We start from the raw sequence: 8,113 nt of genomic DNA on the forward strand, positions 1-8,113 counted from the left end.
TATATATATATATATATATATATATATATATATATATATATATATATATATATAGTAATGTACATAAGATTAGAAGCTATTTATAGAGGTAAGGATCACTAAAATTTTTCTAAAACCATTCCCTCAACTCCAAATCTCTGCTTTCCTTGACATAGTTTTATGATTCTTGTGTCCTTTTGAGCTATACCACTCAAAATTTCTCACAATTTGTGTTAGGAGAAGGATGCTTAGAAGGACTGTATTGTTCCTTATATTTAGAGCAATAATAATAACAGAATAAAGAAAAAAGGTACAACCTAAATATCCATCAATTCTGACCTACTAAATTATTATTATGATTTATCTAGGAAATCAAATATTGTGCAGCCATTAGAGTTTGTTGGAAGATTATGTTTCCTGACATGGAAAGATACTCATTTCTTTTTTTTCTTTTAATTTTTAATGTTTATTTATTTTTGAGAGAGAGAGAGACAGAGAGACAGAGTGTGAGCTGGGGAAGGGCAGAGAAAAGAGGGAGACACAGAATTTGAAGCAGGCTCCAGAATCTGAGCTGTCAGCACAGAGCCTGATGCAGGGCTCAAACTCATGCTGTGAGATCATGACCTGAGCCGGAGTTGGACACTTAACTGACTAAGCCACCCAGATGCTCCAAGATATTCATTTCTTAATGTTAAGTGAAATAATTTCTAGAAAAGTATATAGAATATGAATGATCTTATGTAAAACTGTATGCCTACATAGCTACGTATATATCTATGCACATAAACATGAGTGGAAGATTCTTTCCCCAAACATTAACAGTGATTATCTTTGGGTATAGAAATTTGGTGTAATGGTTTTAGTCTCTGCTTTGTTTTTTTTTTCATATTATGTGAATGTTTTACAAGGAGTATGAATCATTTTTCTAATAAAGCTTTTAAAATGTTTTCTAAAGTATTGATCTCATCAGTAATGTAGAAAGCTGAGATTCAGGGAAGTTGACAGCTAACTCAATAAAGCCACAGTCTACCAGTCAAAGAGCCAGAATGTACCCTCATAACTTCCCACCCCTCAGGTTTAATGTCCACCCCTTTGAGTCACTGCCTTGAACTCGTGAAGTTTCTGGGGGGGTATAGAGCAAGTGGACATCTGGAGAATGGGGGATCAATGTTCAGATCAGAGGGAACTCACATGCTTTTGAGGTTGCCTGGATCCCTGTTACCTCTTCAGAGCAATTATGCTATGACCACAATACCATTACTGGATTCCTATTATACACTATGTTCTTGTGGCCTGGCAGTCATCCAGGTCTTCAAGGAGCAGACACAAGTCTGGGGACAGAGTTAACTTGGGCCTAGTTCTAATCCAAGCCCATTTACATCCTGCAAGGGAAATGATGTATTTGAGCCATGTTCTCCACTTGAGAAAAGAAGGGACATGTGGCTAGTTGGAAGTCATCCAGAGGACTGACTTCACGAGGTTCCGGGTGGGAGCAACATGATTTCAAGGAGAAAGTGCCCCTTCCTTCTCTCCACCACTTCTTACTCTTCCACACTCACCCATATTCATCCACACTCCTTAGCTGCAGTACCAGAGACCCTCAGACCCTTCCTCTGACATTCTTTGATTTCTGGGACATCATCCAACTCCATTCAGCCTGGTGGTCAAGTAGCAGTTATGCCAGGGAGTGGGCCCCACTGAGCACAGTGTCTTCCTAGAACAAGAATTTTGATTTAAATAGTCAAAGCTCAGAGATAGGCTACAGTATTCATTTCCCATTACACAAGCACCCATAAAGGCAGGTGATGGGTTAAGATGAGGCCCCTGAACAGCTAGTTCCCTCCTCAGTCATGCATTCTGAACGCGGACATGCAGTTCCAGACAAAGCGTTCAGCAATTCCGTATTCTTCCTTTGTTTCATTGGAAACCCCACTCTTCTTCGCACCCTGTCCCCAGACCCTACTGGTGTACTCCCTGGGGGGAGGTCACAGCCCTATATACCTGACGTAACTCCCCACAGATATGAAAAAAATCCACCAAAGATGGCATTACTTCTTTCCCACATATGTATTTTGCTGAAGGACATAAAAGCAAGCAAACGTTGACATAAGCTGTGGACAAGAAGAGGAGCCAAGAGTCTTTTGACAGAAACAAGTGTATAAATGTGCAAATACCAGGCAATTCTGAGCTAAAGTCAGAGAGTTTTCTTTACAGAGTGTGGTGGAGACAAAGGCAGGTCATGGAAGCGGCTCCATCATAGAACACAAAGAAACACAGAGCCTCCACGGCATGGGAGGTACAGAATTTAAAGCTAGGAGCATGGAACAATGCTTTGTTATAGACCATTGTATATTGTTCTCATACCCATATGCATAGGTGTCAATCTTTTTATCTGTATGACCCTAATCCTTAGCACAGTGCACGGTACATTAATGGTTGTTGATTGAATAACAAGTTCCTTGAAGCCAGGTTCAGTCCTCACAACAGCACAGTGCCTGGGAAGAGAAAGCACTAAATACATACTTATTAATTAATCAGTATCTGAGATGAACAGGATGTCTAATTGAACTAATTCCCCAGACAACGTCCAGTCCCTGCGATTAGCAGCCCCTCAGACTTATGCAGCCTTTCCTGAGGATGGCAGAGTTCTCCCAGAAGGGCCAACACAATGAGGGTAAAAAGAATTGATACAGGTTTTATCCTACCCTTGGGGGTGCATTCTGCACCCCCCACCCCTACCTTCACCCCACCTCCAAGCCGGGCTGCCTCCCAGCCAGCTCCTAAGGCAGAACCTTTTGCCTCAGATCTACAAAAAGAAAAATCTTCCCACTCTAACCCATCCCAGGACCTAGTGGGGCCCAGAATTGGGTCTTGGATGGCATATTGTGATAGAAATTCTTAGCCTATTAGGGTAGCCAAGTCCCAAGATATCCTTCTGCAATCACTGTGTCTGGCTGAAGTTTCTCTTTGAACTGATACAGTGATGTCGGGACAGGCACACAGCGTCCCCCCAGGCAGAATGGCTTAGATAGCAGCATAAAAGCTTTTAGTTGCAAAGCCTTCTCATAAGCAGGCTCCCCTTAACAATATCCCTTTGTCCCTACTCAGACGACTAAGCTCCTTGTATCCTGGCAAAGGGAGGCACGAGGGGAGGTGACCAGCTTGGCGTTTGGTTTCTAATCTCCAGGGCAGAAATTCTTTCCAATTTGCCCAGCACCTGGGCTGACTGCTGAGTCGGAAATGAGAGCAGCTGGGGAGTGGGGGTGGCTCTCTCCATGATTCCGAAGTTTCATAATGAACTCTGTCTCGTCCCTACCCACCCCTCCACCCCGCTGCCCCCACCACCAAATTCACAACCTTCACAGTTGAACTCATCACTTGTAAGTATGAAGTAGTATAGTTTCAATGTATGTTCATATTTTCACTTTGATTTCTTTTAGCATTGGCGTCCCCCCCCCTCCCAATTTACTGCTAATCTCATGAAACTGCACTAATGTTCAGGGCCGTCTTAGTGCACACACATTAATGTCTTAATGCTTTATGGATGAATTCACATTATCATAGAATGGTGAGTTCTTCATTTTCAGGCTCAAGGTGTTCATGAATACTGCATAGTCCTTATCTATTGCATTTTCTTTTTGATGAGTAAAAAAAGAGAGAGGACACGACTTTTAAATATCCCCAAAGTAGGAATACGCTCGTTATTTTGATAGCTCTGTGAAAGTTCATACCCCTTTCCCACATAGACATATGGATAGCAAAACTTCTGATAAACCTGCAGTCAATTTGACTAACGCCTCTTCTCCCCCTCTCCCCCCATTGGTGCCCCCTTCCACCCTTCAGAGGCATTTTGTAAACAGTCAAGGACACCCATAACAACCTTTTGCACTTGCTTCCCTTATTACAGTTTACCCATTCCTGAGCACAGCTCAGAGTTGGGAAAGTCCATAAAACACCTGCCTGTTTCCAGCTCTATACCAACCCCAGCGTGGGTGCTGATTTTATTCAGCAACTTATGTGTTCCTATTCTGATGCTTTTCAGAGCTTCCTGTTACTTTCTTGAGACTGGTGTGTTTCTCCCCTCACCTTCTTTCACAGCCAAGAATCCTACAGGGGCACTGAGTCAGGTGTAAATTCCTTGTGCTGCCTGCTTTCCCCATGGCATGGACATTTACTGTACGGGGCAGCATAGCAGCCTTTCTCCTCCTTTGGGGAACAGCACTGTGAGTTCCTTCTCACTGCTGACCTCTCAGTAATGTCAGAGTATCCTGCTGCCCCCCGCCCCCCCGGCCAAGAGGTGGATGCATGACTCAACTTAGGTAAGTGTGACTCTAACACTTGAGCAGAAGTGACAAGAGTGAAGTCCAGTGTTTAGCAGCAGAGCCCTGAGAAGACTCTCAATTCCTTTCTATTACCTGGTCTCCCAAACCTGTTCTGATTCGAGCCTTTTTTGAGTCTATTTTGCTAGCATTCCCTTCGATTCTGTGAGTTGCCTGATCATATCCTTCCAAGAAATTCCTTTTAGACTTAAGATAGCTAGTTGATTTCTGTTGCTTGCAGCGAAAGAATCCTAAATGATGCAGGTTCACACTCTTTAGTCTCTTTACGACTCTTTCCTTCCTATTTCTAGGAGGGACTGTTACAAAGAGACTCCCCCATTTACAACCCCCAGATGATTGTCTTGACTTCCAGTCTTACTGCCAAGACCATGCCCATATTCTCTGAGACAAGAACTTTTCTGACCTTCTACTAAGCAAAACATCCATAAAGGGGTCACTCTTGTCCACCACAAGCAATTTTCTTGATGACTTTCAAGAAAACAGAAAGACTTCTGTATGCCCATTAGAGAGGATTGGCCTCAGCTTCCTCCAGTTGTCTCTCACTCAGCTTGTTTTCCTGTAAAGCTGGTCCAAATAATTCCAAACTTGAGATTACCTTTGACTTCAATGCTTCTTCTGCTCCTACTTCACTTATCTTTTTCTTATCCCAGCCTCTGGCATAGACTATACAAATATGTATACTACAGAAGAGACATTTCTCTCTTGGCTTCCAATTTCTACATTCAGGCTCCCTCCCAGGTCCTTCCTGTTCTGGCTGTGGGCCCAGTGCCCCCACTGAAATCACCCTCTTGAGCCATATCTCTCTTGACTTGTGGTCAGAGGGCAACCCCCAGGGAGCCAAATCTCTCTAACAAGTATGCAGAAGTCTTTCTGGTTCCCCTTGAAAGTCATCAAGAAAATTACTTATAGTGGACAAGAGCAACCTCTTTATGGATGGTTTGCTTAGTAGAAGGGCAGAAGTTCTTGTCTTTCAGAAAACATGCCCGAGAACCTAACATTATCAAGGCACTTTAGAGACTACAAAGACACTTGAAAGACTCGTTTTCCCTACCTGATGGTAGGAGAGAGATGTGGAGAGAATTACCATTAACTGCCTACTGTGTCAGAGACTTTTAGCTATGTAGATACGCCTGACAATATGCTGAATACCTGAACTATCTTGCTTATGCTTACTACAGTTATGGGGTTGGGTATTGTCATTTCTATTTTGTGGATGAGGATATAGCCTCAGAAAGGTTTAATAAGTAGCCTTAAGATACCTGGCTTGGACGTGGAGTCTGGACTCCAATCCAGCTCGCTTTGATAAGAAGGCAAAGGAGAGGCTGGCATCCTTTGCTGTGTGTTAGTGTAGCTGGGTTTGGTCTGTCCCATGGCTCTCCACCTTGAATCTGTACTTGAATCACTGGAATCACTATTACGTGCCCACCTTTACCTGGGGCCACCCTCCCCACTCATTTTCACAACACTATGTATGTATGTATGTCTCAGGATTCTTCGGGTGAAAAGCCAGGGGACCCACTCATTGCCACCGATGCTATTTTTAGGTCTGCTTCTAGAGCTGATTGCTCTACTCTGTATGTACCTAATTTTATTTGACATTTTCTAGGTGCAGATGTACAGGACCTTGGAGGGAGTGTCCGAAGACCTGAGTTTGACCTGCATTCTGCTTTTACTCACAATATAGCCTTGACCAAATCATACAATCTCTTCAAGCCTTGGTTTCCTCATTTATAAAATGGGGGTTCCAATAGCTGCCTTACCCAAAGAAAAAGATGTGTTAATTGTAAGGCATCAAATGAATTTTTGTTAGGAAGCAATGCTTTCTAATTTAGGAATGAGGAAATCTCAGATCATTCAGTTAAATCCATGGGAGAGCTGGATAAATTAGAGACTAGCTAATGCCAAGTCTTGTGCCTTAGTTCCTTTTCCTTCCTTCTTTTTGATTCTGTAACTGACACTTCGGCTTCTGTATACTATGGCTTCCACGCTAAGGATGAAAATATTGAGGGGCGCCTGGGTGGCTCAGTTGGTTAAGCGTCCAGCTTTGGCTCAGGTCATGATCTCACGGTTTGTGGGTTCGAGCCCCGCATCAGGCTCTGTGCTGACAGCTAGCTCAGAGCTCAGAGCCCGGAGCCTGCTTTGGATTCTGTGTCTCCCCTCTCTCTCTGACCCTCCCCTGCTCATGCTATCCCTCTCTCTGTCTCTCAAAAATAAATAAAAAACATTTAAAAAAATTTTTAAAGAAAATATTGATATTATATGTGAAAGCATTTTCTTTGATTTCAAAGTTTATCTTTTGTCTCTGATTTTAAAAGAAATGTAAACATTTTTGTAAGCCCTAAAATATTATGGGCACGAGGCACTGCACATACTGTGCTAAATGGGCAAGTCACCGGAATTCAGATCTTCTGCCTTAACAGCCCATCATGCTTTCTTCTGTGCAATGCTGCCTCCCAGAGCCAGGGAGGGAGCCTACTCACTACCAGCCACAGACTGAGAAGCAGAGCAGGAGAACTGGGCTCTGGAAGCAAGAGGGCACAGGGAAGGTCCCTCTTCGGTAGGTGGGCTTTGCTGAAGCCTAACTGAAGCCATTTCTTGCCAAAGTGTTCCTGAGAGGGGGCTGTCTCTTGCCTCTCTGATAGTGTTCCAGGGACAGCCTACATGCCTCGCGGATCCCTCCTCCCCACTCCCTGCCTTACTCCCCGCAGAAAACACTTTCCTATTATCAAAGGTCCACTGCATACCGAGGACAGTACATGTACTATGTCACTGGGTCATCACAACATACTTATGAAGGAGGAAACTAACTCAGGGAAGCCAAGAGCTCTTGCTACTGGCAAGACATGGCTGTGTACGTCCTACGCCGGTTTGAGAAATCCAGTATAACTCTTTCTGCCCTCATCGGACCCCAGTGCTTTCCTTCCGCAAAGAATGACTCAACCAGCGCAAGAACTAGGTGTGTATGGGATGGCCTCAACCCTAGTTGGATGCACCTTTGTTGATCTTTGAATATCCTGGCCAGGGGCAGGAGGTTGATGGAGCAATGGCCTCACTAAGCAATTAGGAGACATAAGGTCAGATTTTAGGTTCATTAGGAAAGCAGCAAAGCTTCTCACCCAGGATGGGGCAAGCCCAGCTGGATGAACCTCGGTTTCTTTTTCTTTGAAGACTCACTGCTGCCCTGGGTCTAGTCACTGTGGTAGGTGGGAAAAACAGGGTTAGAGGGTTAGGAGAGATCAGGCCTAGGCACACCTAAGGTCTGTGTGAGTATGAGAAAAGGACACTGGCTCCCTTGGGATGGACTGTTTACAAAAGGGTATTACCTATACGTTTTTCTAGAACGTTCTTTCTTTCCTCTTAGCTGCTGGAACTGAGGCTTGGAGTGAGGATATGGGTTCAATTACATTCCCACTCCTGCTCAGTCTTTCTGTAGGACCTAGTACCTGTCTGAAGGGCCTGAGGGCCCGTCTCACATCAGGGCCCTCTCACCCACTTCCCAAGATCCATATTCCAGAATCTCCAGGCTTTCCAGGTGACATCCATTGTTTTCCACCGTCCATGAGAAGAATCTAGATGGGACCTCAGAAATAACATCCTGTGTTCAATCTTTTCAGTACAGACCAAATTGTGGTGGGTCTTGGAGCTTCAGGCCCTGCCTTAGGCAAATTCGTTAATTTCCACAGGCCTCAGTTTCTTCATCTTGAAAATGGGGCTGATAAAAATGACCTTGCAGGGCTGATTCAATGAATGGGCAGTGCAGAGCACAATGCCGACACAGAGTGGGTCTGCAGTAC

The 8,113-nt window shown here is 44.2% G+C and overlaps 1 long non-coding RNA gene across 1 annotated transcript in view; it reads left to right on the forward strand.

Annotated features, from left to right (window-relative positions):
• The window catches only part of LOC115300896, a 16,220-nt gene extending 10,201 nt beyond the window's left edge, over window positions 1-6,019 (forward strand). Inside the window, exon 2 of the long non-coding RNA XR_003912912.1 lies at window positions 5,926-6,019. This is a non-coding gene — a long non-coding RNA (uncharacterized LOC115300896). The remainder of the gene's footprint in view (window positions 1-5,925) is intronic.
• The last annotated feature ends 2,094 nt before the right edge of the window (window positions 6,020-8,113 follow it).

Source organism: Suricata suricatta, chromosome 9, assembly GCF_006229205.1.
Source record: "Suricata suricatta isolate VVHF042 chromosome 9, meerkat_22Aug2017_6uvM2_HiC, whole genome shotgun sequence".
Taxonomy (NCBI): domain Eukaryota; kingdom Metazoa; phylum Chordata; class Mammalia; order Carnivora; family Herpestidae; genus Suricata; species Suricata suricatta.